Source organism: Puma concolor, chromosome D1 (genome assembly GCF_028749965.1).
Source record: "Puma concolor isolate L17-30 chromosome D1, mPumCon1.1.hap2, whole genome shotgun sequence".
In the NCBI taxonomy this organism is placed as follows: domain Eukaryota; kingdom Metazoa; phylum Chordata; class Mammalia; order Carnivora; family Felidae; genus Puma; species Puma concolor.
In genome coordinates, this window is record NC_141676.1 from 24,381,256 (window position 1) to 24,400,276 (window position 19,021).

At 35.4% G+C, this 19,021-nt stretch overlaps 1 protein-coding gene across 1 annotated transcript in view; it reads right to left on the bottom strand.

The window, feature by feature from the left end:
• Positions 1-315: 315 nt before the first annotated feature.
• The window catches only part of RAG1 (recombination activating 1), a 1,204,476-nt gene continuing 1,185,770 nt past the window's right edge, over positions 316-19,021 (bottom strand). The window contains exon 3 of the transcript XR_015240886.1: positions 316-351. The gene's annotated coding sequence lies outside the window, so the exon portion shown is untranslated. The remainder of the gene's footprint in view (positions 352-19,021) is intronic.

Here is a 19,021-nt window from a genome sequence, read left to right on the forward strand (position 1 = left end):
GTGATGAAACCCTGGTCACATGGAGAGGACACACATAGGTTTTCTGGCTGACATTTCAAACTAGACCATTAGGACATCCAAGCATCAAGTATAAGACATGAGAGTAAATGGATCTTTAGGTAAGAGAGGGCTTCAAACTTGAAGTCTTCAAGCCGAGACCACAGACATCCTCAGGTGGAGGTAAGTTATAGTCTCTCTGAATTCCTGACTATAACATTTGTAAGAAGTAGATAATGATTACTGTTGCTTTAAGCCACTTAGTTGGGGTAATTTATTAACCAACTGGGACAGAAACATAGGAAAGAATATATTTTTTGGGTATCTGGGTGGCTCAGTCAGTTAAGCTTCTGACTCTTGATTTCGGCTCAAATCATGATCTCACAGTTTCTTGAGTTCAAGCCCCACGTCATGCTCTCCACTGACAACGCAGAGCCTGCTTGGGATTCTCTCTCTCTCTCTCTCTCTGCCCCTCCCCTGCTCACGTGGTCTCTGTCTCTCTAAATAAATAAATAATAAATATAAATAAATAAATAATAATATATATAATTATAATATTATATATAATATAATATATAATATATAACTATATAATATAATATATAATTATATAATATGATATAATATATAATATATATAATAATATATATAAACAAATAATAATATAAATAAATAATATATATATATAATAATATATATAAATAAATAATAATATAAATAAATAAGCATACAAGATGTTACCAAACCCAAACTTGTACATGTACCTAATGTGCAGTAAGCCTATGTCTGAGACACCAGTTCTGAAGCAAAGAAAACTTTATTATCAGAAAGGCAGCTCAACAAGAAGGCAGGGGATCATTCTCAAGGTGGCCTTGCCCTACTGAACCTAGGGGCAGCTTATATACTACATGAGAGGAGGGTAAGGGTGTTCTTGAAATCTTGAGCATGGGGACAGAGGGCTTGAAACAATCTGGAGGTAAGCATTCTTCTAGACAATGAGGTGCTCTTTGGGACCTGGTAATGATTAGATACATCAGGTTTCTACAACAGGTGGATAAACAGGAAGTAGGGGTAAAAAGACAAAGTTAATGATTGATCATGCATGAGGTTAAGATGTGCATAAAACATAATTAAGTGGGGAACAAAAGCGAACATGGAGCTAAATTAATAATGCAACTAACACAACTATGGTACTGCTTATGCTTCCAAAACAGGTCTGGGATCTGTTCACACTCTCACACAGACACACATTCTCACACTGACACACATGCACGCACCCACACCCTCACACACAAAGAAAAGAAAGTGTCACAACACTTACTTTCACTATGTGTAATAAATGTGTCTGTCTTATTGTGTATAAAGTATATGTATTATATTTTAGCTTATTGTTATTATTTTGGATACTTACTCCATTGAATTCACTGAATTTATAACACAATTTTGAGCCACCGCCTGCAGCATGAAAAATGGTTTTAATGAAAAAAAAAAAAGATAGCAGTTTCATGAAGTAGAAAATGGAGACAGTTGCTATACTTCTCTTAGGAAAGGAAATGTGTCTATCCTAGGACCATAATCAAAATATTGCCTCAGAAATATAAAAATAAACAGCTCTAGGTTTATGAATTCCTGGAGCTTAAAGACAAGCTTGGGCAGATTGACTCTGACCTTTGGATCATACATTCTGGCTTTGAATACATTTATTGGAAACTTGAAAAAAGTTGCCTTGTCAAATTCACTTTTAACTGCAAACCACAGTGCAAAGTAACGAATGACTTATAAGGAGGTTTATAAGACCAAGACCTTTCACACTCTAAAGATGGACTCTTATTGGCCAGGGACATCACGGCCAAAACATCACTAAACAAAATGAAGTCTCCAAGAATACTTTCAGCTTAGAGCCATTTACAGCTGTTTCTATCAAGTAAAAAGGGAAAGAAATTGAATTTTTAATATAAGGTCTTATTACACTGCTGAGGGAAGTGCCTTGAAAGAACAGAAGAGGGAGTAAAAAAAAAAAACAAAAAAAAAAAAAAACAAAGAGAAAAAAGTTCCTTCTGTTTTGCAAAGTGAGACTTTTGAAAAGTTGGAAAAATTCAACTCAAGTCATAAAGTCATTCAAGGTCTTCTTATCTCTCCTTAAAAGGAAGCTATTTTAGCTTTCTTCCTTTCCTTAAATTGTCACTGTTTGGCAAAAGTGAAAGCCAGAGTCAATCAACAGTAAATGTGCTATCTGCTGGGTGTTCCACAAATGGGAGAGATATTTGCATTGCAAATGAATAACTAATAATCTCCTTCCTGACCAGTGCCCTGTTTTTATTTCAACGTGTTCCTTTAGCTCTTGTAAAGTTCTAAATATTTTTTAATACACTGAAATCCTACCATCAAGATGGTAATCATATACTTTTCAAGATATTTTTAGATGTGCTAATGAGGAAGCCTGAGATCAGTAAAACAGCAAGAATCATTAAAAATTAGATTTATTTGGCAATATGCATGGTGTTTGTTTAGGTTTTTCATTTCATCAGTTTAGAAAATATTTTTTAAATGTTAATCAGTTTGCTTTGAGGATATCTGTACTTTCCTGCCTGGCACACATACAGGTACATTCATACTTCTCCCAGTCTAGTTAGTGCAGGAGTAGCTAAGATCTCCGGATTTGGATTCTGGGGCCAGAAAGCAAGGGGTGGAGTACCCATCCTGGAGAACTCAGGAGGGGACAGCAAGTGGCATTACCGTGAGCTGAAGCTTTAAGTACTGGCTCCCTGCAGAATCCCCCATTGTCCCATAGGATTTCACTTAAAAACACAAATTCAGAGATAAAATTATTAAGTTTCAGAACAGTGACTACACTAAAAGTGTTAAAAAGAAAACCACATGCCCAACATGGCAGCACGTAGATCTAGTCATCAGACCACGGCTTAATAATATCTAATCTAATCTGATCTAATCACAGTTTTAACCTCACCCAGAAATTTCTTAATGGTTCAGTCAGGAATTCTCAGATCTGTGTCAATGATCTAATCTGTTACAAGGGCCCTCTCCATCCCCCAAAGGAAAAAGGAGGGAATTTGCATGATAAGAGTCCCTGCTCTTCCATCTAAGGTAACCTTGCAGGAAACAATCCTCTTTTGCTCTATACTTTCTTGTCCCACCCTCATTCCTGTAAAACCCTCCCATTTTGTACAACTCCTCAGAGCTCCACTTCACTTGCCAGACCAGAGGCTGCTCAATTCATGAATCACTTCATAAAACCAATCAGATCTTCAAATTTACTCATATTCTGTTTTTTAACAAAACCTGAATGCAGAACCTTTCTGAGCGGGAACCTTGTGTGACTATAGTGGCCACACACCCATGATGCCAGCCCTGCACTCTTAAGATTTTTGGGGCGCCTGGGTGACTCAGTTAAGCACCGACTTCCGCTCAGGTTATGATCTCACAGTTTGTCAGTTCAGGCCCCGCGTTGGGCTCTGTTCCGACAGCTCAGAGTCTGGGGCCTGCTTCAGCTTCTGTGTCTTCCTCTCTCTCTGCCCCTCCCCCACTCATTCTCTGTCTCTCAAAAATAAATAAATGTTAAAAAATTAAAAAAAAATTTACTTACAGTAACAACAAAATCTTCACAACACAATACAGGATCTCCCACCCAACACTCGCCCACAATACCCTCCTCCCTTTCCTCTGCAGGCTTAGGAGCCTCTGAGCTACTCCTAGAACACCAGACATGCTGAGATTGAGCCCATGCACTGAGGACCTACATACTGGTCATGCATTCTGCCTGAAACGTTCTTCCACCTTCCCAGGGCTCCTTTTTTTTTTTTTTTTTTTTTTTGGCCCCATCAAGTCTCTCACATTTTACTTTCTCAAGGAGGCCTGTCCTGCCAAAGCTACTGAAAATACAACCCTCTCTGTCTAGTTCACTGAGCCATATATTTCTTTATGGTTTCTATAGTACAAACTATCTTTTTACTATACCATGTAATCAAATTATTATTTTTTTTTTAATTTTTTATTGCCTATCTTCTTCTAAAACACAAGCTCTAGGAGAACAGGGATATTGATCTTCTTTTGTGGGTGGTATCATGTGTTTATCTTTTATTTCACTGATGAAGTTCACTCACCTACAAGTTATGTGCCTCTGCCACATAATAATTACTGGAAAAAATACCTGTTGAATTAGTTAGTTGGCATTATTATTTTCAAGTCTATTTAATAAAATAGTCACAGTATACTGAGTAAAAAGATATAGAACTGTAGGTAGTCAATGGCTCATCTGGTACAAATGAAGTTTATATGTGTGCAGGAATAGATTTATATTTGTATATATGTCCTTGATTAGATGCATGTGCATGCGTATGTACGTGTATAGAAAAAACAGAGAGAGCATGTGTGATATACTTTTTCTTCCTCTAGATGATGAACTGGTGGGTGACTTTCTCTTTAATTTTTTTTTTTTTATTTTTAACAGTCTACAGAATTAATTTAATGACTGCAAAAAATGATTATTTTAAGTAATAAAATGACACCACTTTCTAGAAATGTTGATCATCTCTCCATTCTAATGTTCATAGCATGCGATCTCAACTTGAAACTTTCAGAAACTGCTACAAGGCAACTTCTACCACTTTTTCCTGATAGCTAAAGACATAGGTCTTATCTTCCCTCAATACGATAATGTGTCTGCCATATATTTTATCACGGACACAAAGACATTCACACAGATTCCTGCTCTTTGTGGAGCTACTCATTCTCTTTTCTCATTTACTAATAAAAGAATCTATTTTTTAAATGACTGTTTCCCCAAAGACTGTCTATGGCACGACCAAGAACTGATACTAAAAAAAAAGGTCAGTTGATTTTACTGGGATAAAATTTCTAAGGATTGAAGATGTGATCACAAGGAAACTGAGTGAATTAGACAATGATGTCAAATACACATGGGTAGGTGTGTATGAAGAGTAAGACTGGACATACATGGTATTACCCACAAGCACCATGTGAGGCTAGGCATCGGGTGTTCCTATTGTCCATCGTCAACAATTTATCTGAAAGAAGCCAAGTTAAAGTAAAATCATGGGGAGCCTTGATGAGGAACTAAGGCACAGAATCAATAAACATATGCCTTAATAATGGTAACAGAGAACCTGATAGCTTGGTTATCTAGAGTTATATGAAAGAATAGTTTCTGTTTTTGCTTTTGTTTAAAAAAAAATTTATTACTTTTTTAGAGAGAGAGAGAGAGGGCAAGAGGGGACAGGGGCAGAGGGAGAGAGAGAATCTTAAGTAGGCTCCATGCTCAGCATAGAGCCAAAGTGGGGCTTGATCCCACGACCCTGGGATGATGACCTGAGCCAAAAACAAGAGTCAGACACTGGGGCACTTGGGTGCCTTAGTGAAGCCTCTCTTTGTTTCAGCTCAGGTCATGATTTCATGGTTCATGAACTTAAGCAATGCTTAACTGCTTAAGATGCTTAACATGCTTAGAGCTTGTTTGGGAGTCTCTCTCTCCCTCTTTCTCTGCCCCTCCCCCACTCCCTCTCTCAAAATAAGTCAACAAACTAAAAAAAAGTCAGCCACTCAACCAACTGAGCCACCCAGGCACCCCTGCTTTTGTTTTAGCTATCAGCCAGCAAATCCTTTTACTCTCTTTTCCTACCAATATATATTTATACCATATTCACCTCAAAACACATTTTCATAAATTCTTGCTTATGTTACATGAAGAAAAAAAGCACCAATTTGATTTTTTTTTTTTTTTTAGTAAATTATCCAGCCATTATAATGTCAAAGGAAAACATAGCCTATAGTGCATTACATTGAATTTAACTTCAATCACATAGAATAATATTCAGTGCAATTTTCATTTCAATTCAATTGCCCTCTTATTCCCATTGGATTTAAATTTCATTTACTTATTAGGCCCTTCTCTTTTGTCTGAAACTGGGACTCCACTGAGCATATAGTAGTAGCATTTTTGAATAAAACTGAAAGGAATTAGAAATTTATTGAGGTCAAGCAAAATTGGACAGGAATTGCATATAAATTCATCTCCTCACATGTTTTGTGCACTACATATGCATTTAATATTTCTTTAGTTCAAATTATAACTTTTTTAGATTTCTATAATTTAATTAACCTCTCCTCACTCTGTGTTTCTATATCTCTCTGTTTGCAGCTCCTTGATAACACCACGTTGTCCCTGCTCAATGAGAATAGGGAAGTGACATTGATTTAGTTTCTATGTATCAATCACTGTGCTGGTTACTTCACTCATGTGATCTCCACGTCCTCACTGATTTCCAGCCCCAACACTTTCCGGCTGATGCTAATCATCTCAAGGTAGTACTAAATCTCAGAGAGGTTAAGGAAGTTGTTCTAAATCACAATCCAATATGTAGCAGGGCTGATACTCAAACCAGGCCTATGTAAATCCAAACTTCAATTCATGCAGTCTCTAATTATCCATGCCAGGCTTTCTCACTAGACCATCAACTAGTTAAACTCACCAATATTGTCTTCTGTTTCTTGCTAACACTGCATTGTCTCAGCAAATTGTAAACTCTTGACATAGTATTTTTAAAATATATCAGACTACATGTTAACTCTGTTGGTATGTATATTCATGATACAAAGCCTTAAGTTATACTCTGCTTTTATAATTAAAAACAAAAACAAAAACAAAAAGACACTAACAATGTTAATCCCCAAAGAAATTCCATAGAAGTAGAAAAATTCATTCTAGTTTCAGGGCTAATCTGTGAAATATGAAAAAAAATATATAATGAAAAAATATATAAACTAAAAACAATCATCAAACTAAAGCCACTTCCAATTTCCTAAGGCAGAAATCTGATCCACAATGAAGGACATTGCTTCTTAATCTTTGATCTTTAACTCAAGTAAAATGTCAATATATATTAGGAAAAATCAACTGAAACAAAACCAGGTTTGTTTAAGGCTTCTTTTTTGTGTGTGTTTTTTGCTTTGTTTTTGAACAATGCTATATACAAAGAAAAAGTCAAACCTCAATGCAAGTTCTGAGAAAAAGTCCATTTAATTATACTTATCTATTTAGAAGTTCACTTTCCATAAGGTTAAAAGAAGACTCAGAGTATAATGCTTATATCTGTTTGTTGTCATTCTTTCAAAATTTACTTTCCTATATTCACCTCAGGGGAAAAAAATCTTTTTCATGGCTAAAACAAACAAGTGCTATAGAACTTTAGGTAGAAGCCAAGTTTCTTCCACCTTAACCTTGTCGCAAACGTCTTAAAAAACGTAAATGTACTTTATATAACTTTCCTTCAGAAAGAGAAAAATCATTCTGTTTCAAAGTCTACTAATATATTCTCCAGCAAATTGAGAAACATATCTTCTAATTTTCAAATTCTCATTTAGGATTGTTCATTAATTCTACATATTTTATATAGGCACACACGATTGATAAAAGAAAGATGCAACTGAACCTCAAATTAGCCATTTAAATGTAAGCTATTCCTTCATTCAGGCTGACTTTAAATCTGGGCATAAAAGTGAAACCAACTCCAGCTGATATTAATTTAATAGCCCCGTGACAGTAGGGGAAAAATGGACATGGATTTGCTTTTGACGGAGATAAATTTTAAAGTTAAGTTTTTCTCTCTACTTAGCTTTGCAGTTACCTTCAAGGCATTTATCTATTGAAAGGGATAAGATATCATCTTTCAGAGGAAACATGTCATAAATATTTTGATAAAGTATTTGTAATCCTCAAAAACAGATGGCTGTTCCATAAAGATTGTCAGCTGAGAAGGTTCTGCTGACAGAACATATTAACAATTGCAACCGGGTTTTGCACTGCAAAATCAGATGCATTTTTCTATTAATCAATCACAGCTGGCTGATTTTTCTGACAGCTGGAACTTGCAAGACCTAATTTGCACCCTGTGCTCTATTCCTGACTAATAAACCCTAAATAAAGCAAAGTAGTCTCTTGTGGGTTGAGGGGCATAATAATGAATTAACGTGCCAGTAGGAGAAACATGAAGGGTGTTGATTTAACTTTATAAATATGGGGAGAAAGAAGTATTATGAGGACTTAAGCAGAAACATCTTCCAGGAAATTGGTTCATCAGGGAAAAGAAGTGCCTATATCTATAATGATAATGCAATAAGGAAAATGTGCATTTTCCCCTGTGGCTTCCACTTGGCAAAAGGCACTCCATTCCCTAGCTGATTCTTGGGCCAGTTTTCTTTATTGGCATTTGGATGAAATTTTGGGAGAAGTATGCAGTACTTTACATCACTAAAACTCAAATTGTGTTTTCATAATATTAGTATAATTTTTATATAAATTGATGTATTTATTATTTGTAACTTTCTACTTTGGAGGAGATAAGGAAAAGGTATCTTGTCTAACTAATTTCCCTAAAAATCAAATGAACCAAAAAAGACACCAAAAGAATGTGTGGGACTCCATGTGACAGACAATGGGTGGTTTTAAGTCACACTGCAACCTATTACTGTGTTAAATTCCTTCCAGTATTTATGTACCATTATCTGAAACTTTCTTTTCATTTATTCTTTGTGATTATTAATCTAACCTCCAACACAATGTAAAATCAATGAAAGCAAGGATTTGACTTTGCATTGATCATCACCCCATTCCTTCTTCACTGTAAAGAACGGTGCCTACTATAAAGTATATTCTCAACAAATATGTTAAAGAAACACATAAATGCCATCCACTGCAACGGTGAAATTCTAATCACAGCATACATTCTGTGCTCTGGGTTAATTTACTTTTTTCTTTGCAAAAATGATTTGTCAAACATACATTCTCTATCTTGCACGAGGCGTTATGTTAGGTGCCTCAAGATGATTGTGGATAGAAAACCACCATTGTCTATAAAGGTTCACTGATAGGTGGAAAAGAAAACTAAGGAAACCAAGCATTATGGCAATTATGTCCTTGGCATTTTTAGCTCTGCAATGAGAAGTCCACATTTTATGCAAAAAGTAGAATCTACTATTTTATATCTGAAAGCAATAGATTGGCTTATCTGAATTGATTTTACAAAGAAAAGGAATCGAGGCTAAAATAATTCTGTAAAACTTGTCAGCTTATTATGGGAGATCTCTGAATTTGAAGACCACCACTTTTTTTTTTTTGGAGTTCATTCATTTATTATTCATTCATTCATCCATTTTTCAGCAACTATATAATGAAAACTACATAGTGAAGATGAAAGATTAGAGACATGAGGTAAAGTAATTAAAATATTGTTTTTATAAGTAACAAAAATCTGTCACCAGAAAAAAAGATCTTCTAAGTCTATCTGGCAACCTTCCAAAATATTGTAAGTCCTTGTATCTCCCATATATCTTGAGAGTTTGAATAAAAAATTTTGCCCTGACACAGACATTGCAAACAATTACTCAAAATGATTGCTGAATGAGTATATTATAAAGATGCCTATATATTTTTTGTTCTTTGTAGAGATTCTGAATAATATGTACAGAGAAGCATACTTTTATCTTTTTTAAAATTTTTATAATGTTTATTTATTTTTGAGACAGAGAGAGAGAGAGAGAGACAGAGCACAAGCAGGGGATGGGCAGAGAGAGGAAAACACAGAATCTGAAGCAGGCTCCAAGCCCTGAGCTGTCAGCACAGAGCCCAACAAGGGGCTCAAACTCAAGAACCGCGAGATCATGACCTGAGCTGAAGTCCTACACTTAACCTACTGAGCCACCCACGCACCCCTTTACCTTTTTATAAGCAGTCTACACATTCAATACCGCCAATGTTTACCTTTGAATCTAACCAAGTTATTTTAAATGTATAAGAAAAGAAATACAGGAAATACACATTAAGAGTCTACCACGAGCCTGGCATCATGAAAATATTCAAATCCATATATTAATGTAAGTTTTCCCATCCTTGAGGTTTGACCCATTGACACCAATGAAATAGGCATACTTATAAATGTGTAAGTATACTAAAGAGTAACAAGTGGCTCAAGTCACGCAAGAAGTCTTGGTTATCATCTCCATATGAATTTCTCACATATCTGGATTCACAATTTGCGTCTCTTTCTTTCATGTCATATGCATGTCTCCAGCTGTCTACTGAATTTACCAGAAATATTTGCCATAAATTTACCATAAATTTTGCATTTTATTTTACCATTAACTCTTTCAATACATTGGGCCAAACTCATCTCATCATCACCTCCAAAATGTGTCGTATTTTTTGTCAATCTCTGTTGACAGCACAATTACCAACCCAGATGCCCAAGTCTTTATCATCTGTCATATGCAGTTAAACCCTAAGATTCTTGATTTTTCCCCTTCGTTCCCTTTCTCAAATCCACCCACATCTGCCTATTCTTACTTAGTTGAGATCACAGTCATCTTTCATCAGAATGAGAACTACAGTCTCATTCTTTTCTCTTGCCTCAAGTGCTTTAGGGTATTCCAGAGAACAACAATGACATGACTGAAGCCACATAATTCTGAGAATCAACTTCTTGTCAGGGAAGTGCAAAGTATTAGATGTTAGCAACACTTAGGAGAGCAGCCTTGAGTTGTGCAAATGACTGGTGAAAAGTGGGTAGGGACAAGATTATATATACTCTACAGGTGCTAAGTAATTTATTATTTCATTATGTAAGAGATTAGCTCAAAAAATAAAGAAGGAAATAAATTCGGTAGTTAAATTTGCCATTAATCTAATCCTTAGTTTTGCCCAAACTAACCTATTCTTACTCAACATTTGATCTATTTCTTTTTTTTTTTAATGTTTAGTTTTGAGTGGGGGGGGGGGCAGAGAGAAGAGGGAGACACACAATCTGACGCAAGCTCCAGGCTGAGCTGTCAGCACAGAGCCCAACAAGAGGCTCAAACTCACAAGCCATGAGATCATGATCTAGCCAAAGTCGGACACTCAACCGACTGAGCCACCCAGGCGCCCTAACATTTGACCTATTTTTAATGAACATTTGCCGATTTCATTTCTGGTGTCTTAATTTGCTTGAGCATTTGTATTTAATAGTAAGTGAACTTAATATATGTTAATGCATGAACTCTATCCAACTAACTAAAATTCCTAAAGACCAGGAACTACTTTTGTAGGTTTTTGGTTTTTTTTGTTTTTTTTTTTTTCTTTTCTGTTTCTTCCCTCAGAGGACTAGGAAAGGGTGGTAGTCCACCTTCACCTGAGAATCCATAAATTACATGTTGGTGATTGAGAACTGCCAGAGATTCAGAGTCATTTTTCATTTTTCTGTTTTTCTTAAATAACCCATTGCAATTTAATTTTTATTTTTTTTCTATTTTTTTAATGTTTACTTTTGAGAGAGACAGAGCGCAAGTGGGAGGGGGAGAGAGAGGGAGACACAGGATCCGAAGAACATGCCAGGCTCTGAGCTGTCAGCACAGAGCCTGATGCGGGGTTCAAGTCCCCGAACTGGGAGATGACGACCTGAGCCAAAGTTGGATGCTCAACTAACTGAGCCACCCAGGGACCCCTTAAATCACCCATTGAAATTTTAAATGAATTTGTTTCTTAACTATAATTGAACCCTTCCAGAGACAGTAAGGCCAAATAAGAATATACTCTTTCGCATGATAATTTTTCCTGTTCATTACCATAATCTAACTGCTACTGACATATGGGCTTTTATAAACCCTGTTTCACTATATAAGTGAAACTCTCCCAAATAAATCTAGCTATTTCTATAGTAACATGGGAAGGCAACTTCTGCTCAATATTTTAATATCCTTATTTTATGACTGGCTGTTACAGTACACATGACAAACCTTTAGATCTATCTAGAGCCCTCATTTCTAAAATTCTGTGAATGTTTATTAAAAACACCTTATACAGATGGTCCCTGACTTAAGATTTTTTGATTTTACAATGGTGTGAAAGTGATAGGCATTCGGTAGAAATCATACTTTGAATTTGGATCTTTTCCTAGGCTAGCAATATGCAGTACTGTACAATCTTCTCATTGCTGCTACACAGTGGAAGCAAGCCTCAGCTCCCAGTGAGCTATTCAACCACAGGGGTAACCCAATGATGTACTTACAACCATGCTGCACCCATATAACCATTCATTTTTGTTTTGTTTTGTTTTTTACTTTCAGTGTGGTATTCAATAAAATACATGAGCTATTCAGCACTGTATTATAAAATAGGCTTTGTGTTAGATGATTTTGCCCAACTGTAGGCTAATGTAACTGCTCAGCATGTTTAAGGTAGGTGAGGCTAAGCTAGGATGTTTGGTAGGTTAAGTGTGTTACATGCATTTTCAACTTCAGTATTTTCAACTGGCAGTGGGTTTTTCAGGATGTAACTCCATAGAAAGTGGAAAAGAGCTGTACTGGATCTGATGATCTATTTTCAATTATCACACTGTCTTCTCATAAAGAGTAACATAATATGAATATTGTTTTCCCCTTGGTGTTCTAAAAATTAGGGTTGTTGAACTTTAGAAGACTCTAGACTATCGGTTTCAATTTTATTTTTATAAAAGTGGGCACATTTTCACTTCTCCCCCCTCTGAAAATGCTGCAGATTGGTTATTGTTGGCTCCTTGTGGAAGTGAACCTATGGAATATAGGAGGTTGAGAGACAATATGGTCTTCTTATTTACGGTTCTAGTATAAATTATTGTTGACATCAGTCAATGTCTCATTTTCAAGTGAGTAAGTTAAAATAAATAAAATTGTAAAGAGCTTTTTATTCTCACACAATTTGGAACATATACAATTAATAACAAATGCAACTGATAAGGCCATAGTAAACAACAAAACAAAACCGAAACCCTAAAACTAAAAATCACACCAACATAGACATTTTGAAGGATTATTTTTATATAGTAATTCTAATGTTTCACTGTACATTACATATAATAAGTGGAATATACTCAAAATATTTTTCAAATCATGGTATATTTTGAATGTGGGAAAAGAACACACAATGAAACTAGTGCCTATAACTGTTAGTGTTCCCTGTAGGCTTTGATCACATAAGGTCAAAGAGTAATTAAAAAGGACTGATTTCACGGAAAACAAAATAGAAATTAGCAAAGAGATTATAATCATATACATAAGTTTAATTATTTTCATTTTCATGACACCACCTCAATGGGAAAATAATAGCAAGCCTCTGAGATAGTTTGAACCTCAAATTTTAGCAAATTATTACTATCATAGTAAATTATTATTGAAATATTATCAGAAAAAACACCCATCAGATAGAGGCTGAAATACTAATTTTTCTCCATCGTCCTAACCCTCTTTGCGTGTATGAAGGGTTCCTTCTCATATGAAAGTTTAATGGTTCAAGTCAGGGGGTTAAAACTAGCAACCTTTACATATGCAGTCGATGTTTGGCAATTATACCTTGAATATTATTGACAAGGTTAGTAAAAGTTAGAATGGAAAGTATTCTTGTGTGTGACACTAACAAAGAGGTACATGTTGCTTCCATTAAGAAAGTTGTTCTCCTATTATAGAATGGGCATTTGGAATTATCTGTCATGTTTGCTTTCAATCACCAGTTTATAACTTTGGTATCAAATCTTCCCTACAGGTTCTTTGACAAAAGTCCCATTGGCCCTGGTATTAAATAGTTATGCCATTATCAGCAAAGTTTGACTCATTCCCTGATGTTTTCATTCAGTTCTGGTCTTCAAGTATCCCTGTAATTAACCAGTTACTTTGGATGATTCCCACAGAGATGCCCTGGGGTTGAATAATTACACAAAATGATTAGCTTTTCAGCCTTGAGGTCTGTTGCTAGAGACATGAAAACTATAACATGATCTACAGTACAATGCTAGATTACTACATCATTGCACATAAATGTCCCCAGTGAGCATAATTCTGTTAAAGAACACGAAATGTAATTTGTTTTGCAATGAACAAAATATTTTAAAAAATATATTACGGCATATATACAAGGAAACAAAATGTTTGAACTTAAAAAAAAAAAAAAAAAATCCCACCAGATAATGAATCAAGAGACCTGCATTCCAGTTCTGGCTCCTCAACTTATCAGCTATAGATCCTTGTGTAAATAATTTTATGGGAGTCTATTAGTTCCTGATAACATTTCCTTACTGGCAAATCTAAGGGAAGAAGTAGGAAAAAAAAAATAATTAGCACAAGAAGACATTCAGTATAGCTTTAAGGTTATTTATTCTGAGAGAGAGAAAGAGAGACAGAGAGAGAGAGAGAGAGAGAGAGAGAGAGAGAAGGGGCAGGGCAGGGAGAGAAGTAGGGAGAGAGAATCCCAAGCAGTCTCTGCATTGATAGTGCAGACACCAGGCTCAAATTCGAACCCTGAGATCATGACCTGAGCCGAAATCAAGAGTCAGATGTTTAACCAAGTGAGCCATTCAGTTGCCCCTGATGGAATAGTTCCTTACAAGTGGAAAACTAGCCTCCACTTTAAGGCTGGACTTTACTGTTCTCTATTTGCTAATTGGTTCTCTTTGATCTGGTTGTTTGAGATAATCACAGCATGGTGTGAGATATATCACTCTAGATATATTGCATTCTTTAATTGTTTTATTTCGTTCCTAGACCAATTTTGCTCAAATGTGTTCCCTTAGGCACCCAAAGAATGACCTGGAGATGGCAGTGTTGAGATTTATGTGTCTTAAATTACTTTGATCTATACTTTATATCTCTATCTATACTTATATCTGTATTTATATCTGTATCATCTGTATTTATATCCATAGCTATAGCTATCTTATCTAGCTCAACGATTATATTGTTTAAACTTAATTGATGGCAAAAAGTAATAGTGTATCCTATAATGATTATGGGGTTAGAGAACAGAAAGTAAAGTCTGTGATACCTGAAACAAAACTCACTTCTAGAGACTGCACCAATTTACACTGCCGCCAAAAGCTTATGAATGTCTGTTTCACTACAGCCTCATCAGCAATGAGGCTTTGCTTTAATCATTGTCATTTTGATAGGTGAAAAAAAAAAGTAATACTTTAACCATATTAAGTTAATGAGAACTGAATGATTATTCAGTTTATTCAGACTTCTGCAATGCACTCTGACAGAAAGGTAAAATGATGCCACTATGCCATACAACTAATAATTTTATGAGCTAAATGTAAGAGGATTCAGTCTTTTTTTTAACACAATTAAAATGAGATTTGAGTAATCACTAAGGATTCTGTAAGACAGACATGCCAACTTCAGATTAGCAAAAGTAAAAATTCCTGATAGATAACCTGAAAGACAATCTATACATCGATAATGAACAATACAAATGCCAAGGGAAACAAACATGATACCTGACGTTAAATGACTCATCACATGGAGAGAAACTACCATTTGAATCAATTACATTTTATATATGAAAAAACAAATTACAATCAGAAGGTTAGAGTTTTCTAAAAAATACAATAAAATAAAAGGAGGGGCAGCTGGGTGGCTCAGTAGGTCCAAGCATCTAACTTTTAGTTTTGGCTCAGGTCACTATCTCACACTCCTGAAACTGAGCCCTGTGTTGGGATCCTCACTGGGCAAAGAGCCTGCTGTCCCTCTCCCTCTGCCTCTGCCACTGTCCACTGCCCCCCCCCCCCCCCCCCGCCCTTGGTCGTGCTTACTTGTGCTCTAAATAAATAAATAAATAAATAAATAAATAAATAAATAAAATAAAAAAAAATAAAAAATATAATTTTCTGGTGTTTGTTATATCACTGAAAAGGCTGAAATGAGCAAATGGCTTTTCCTCTATTCACTATGAATATTTCCTTTACCTGGATTTGGAAGGTTAGTAGACTTTCTTCTTGAACATTGATAAACCGGCACAAAGTTTATCTGTGACTATTTCCACCTTGTGTTTCTATCTTAGTCTGCCTGGGGTGCTATCACAGAATACCATAGACAGAGTGGCTCATAAACAACAAAAATTTACTCCTCACATTTCTGGTGGCTGGGAAGTCCAAGATCAAGCCACCAGCAGAATTGGTATGTGGTGAAGTTTCACCTTCTGGTTGGCAGCTGGCCACATTTTTGTTGTGTCTTTGCATGGCGGAAGGGACAAGGAGATTCTCTGGGGTCTCTTTTATAATGGCATTAATCTCATTTATAAAGGCTCCACCCTCATGACACACCCCCAAAGGCCCAACCTCCAAATTCCAAAACATTGGGCTTTAAAATTTAAGATAAGAATTTTGAAGGGACACACATTCACTCTACAGCAATTTCTGTGGCTGGAAAGAAAAGTCCCCATTAACGTTTTATTATATTAGCACTTCTATCCAAGCTCAATTCTTGCTGGCTTTAGAGTCTTTTTTTTTCTTTTTTTTTTTTTTTCTTTTTTTGTTTTTCTTTTAAAGTTGCTTTGTACTTTTGTGTTCTGGCTTATTCCACACTGAATTTTCAGATGGTGATATATTTTCTAAGTTACTTCAAGGACAGGGCTTCTCAATATAATCCTAAAGTATAAAAGACACCCTCCACTTGAGAGGTTCTGGAATAAGAAAACTGAAATCATGCTCTCAGCTTTCACTAGCCACTAGATTTATGTGACCTGGAGTACATCTCTCTTGTCTGACCTTTGTTCATCTGAAAAGTGGGTATACTAATAATGACCTCATTAACTCTTGCAAAGAATAAATGATATACTGTATGTCAATGGTTCTCATAAACCTGGAAGCATATTAGAGTAACCTAGGCACTGGTATTTTTTAATAACATTTTAGGCTATTTAATGTGTGCTTAAACGTCCTCTTCAATGACAATCTTTGCTGGCAAAAATTCGGACTTACCCAGAAATCCTGTGGTCAGATTTAGACATAACTAACTTTGTAATCTTATAAGACAGGTACTTTTGGGTTCTGAATCATTTATTTCAGAGCTGATTTGCATTTGGGGATCTTAAAGCATTCTTAATTTATGTCAAGATATGGATCATCTAATCATTGCCACTTGGCAAAACAAAAAAATATATGAACTTTACTGTTGGATAAGAGGAAATGGTTTTCAGCTCCTTGCATGCTTGGTACACCCTGCTTAGCACTACAGCTTAAATACAGAAGGATATTGTTTTCTACCGCAGGTGGAAATCAGGATTGGAACAGAGTAGACAAAAACGTGGCCTATTCAGTTTTAATGGGCTTCTTAATAGATACGGCTTGATTTATAAGGGAGACAGTTTTTTAATTTTACTGAGTGCTTAATGTATACAATGTAGTTCCCAAACACATAAAGTGATATTATTATCATGATTTTTAAATGGGGAAACCAAGTTTCAGAAAAGTGAATATCTTACATATTATATCTTACGTGTATGATAGGTATTTCAATTCTGTCTTTTCAATATCACGTCAACCTATATTGAATAATGGAATAGAATTAGAGAGGCCAGGTTTTTTTTTTAAGTTTGTCTATTGAGAAAGAGAGAGAGAGAGAGAGAGAGAGAGAGAGAATGAGCAGGGATGGGGAAGAGAGAGAGGGAGGGAGAGAATCCCAAGCAGGCTCTGCACTGTCAGTGTGGAGCGTGACATAGGGCTCGAACTCACAAACCATGAGATCATGACCTGAGTTGAAATCAAGAGTCAGATGCTTAACTGACTGAGCTATCCAGGTGCCTCTAGAAAGGGCAGACTTAAGGAGAAAATAAAAACACAGAACATTCCAAAAGGAAAGGAAAGGTTCAAACTACTGTAGCACCCTTTAGCATTTATAAGAACAGTGAGCCAAACAATGAACTGATAGCCAGAAACCGCATTGAAATGAACAATTTCACACTTGATCCTAATAGATAAAACAAAATTAATCTTTTTAAATAACGAATTCCTATAATGAATAGAAGACATTTCTTGCAATAAATATATTCCAATCTACACCAAATAGCAGAGTTCTAGCTAACTTAAATGAAATGATTTAGTAATTGGCATTACAAACATCAGTTCTCATAATTTAATAGGCCAGCCCCTCCCTTGCTTTAGGTAAAGGGTAACCTATGGTAGGAACAACTGATTATAACCTAACATCTAGGCTAATCAAATTGGATTAGAATTCCAGCATGATGATTGGAAAACACAAGCAATCATAATGAGTAAAAGTATTTCACAGACTAACAGTGACTGTAAATCCCTTTGAAAGAGTAACAGGAAATTTGAATGTAGATTTGTAGGTGGCACAGAATAGGAATAGAGAACTTGGAGTTTATCAGAAGACATTTAGCACTTACTTGAGCAATTTACTTAATTCTGAGCCTCAATTTCTCTCTCTATAAAGGAGGATAAAAGTATCTATATCCTGAGATTATTGTTCAGATCATATAAGATCAGGTAATTAAAGTCCTTAAAACAAAGTTTTACATTGAGGTAAAAATGACCGGTATACATCAGATTCTGGTTTGAAAACAGACGGTATACCTTCTTTTCAAGTAAGAATAATCTTCAAACTTATTTTGCTTTCAGTTAAATTTTAGAGATGCCCAAGTATTGTTGAAAAGTATAGAGAATAATGTAATAAAACTAGAGGTTAATGCAAAATAACAACAACAACACACTCATCAGCAAATAAACAAAACTGTTTTAAAACACCTTGAAGAAAACCTTAACTCTATCAAAAAGGAAATCAAAATGAAGCTGAAATCAGGATAATGAAAATGATGTGAAAACAAATTAGATAAGAAGTTGTAAGAAAGTATGAAGTATATTATTTACATATTATTAAATTAATGAATACTCAAATTCAATGTTTATCAGAAATAGAACAAAAATAAACCTTACAAAGGTAGGACGATCTGATTTAAGAAATATGAAAGTGAAAATAGAGAAGGAAATAGAATAAACTTAAATACTTGTTCAGTCAAAAGCAAAATAAAATAGCTAAAATCATTAAACCAACTGACACAAATAGCAGGAACAAAAATGCACACACACACCTACAAAGATCATGGATAAATCAACCATAGACAGAAAGGAAGATCTTGTTTGAAACTCATACTCAGATCTAAACAATCCATTCTGGATGCAATGCCTAATCA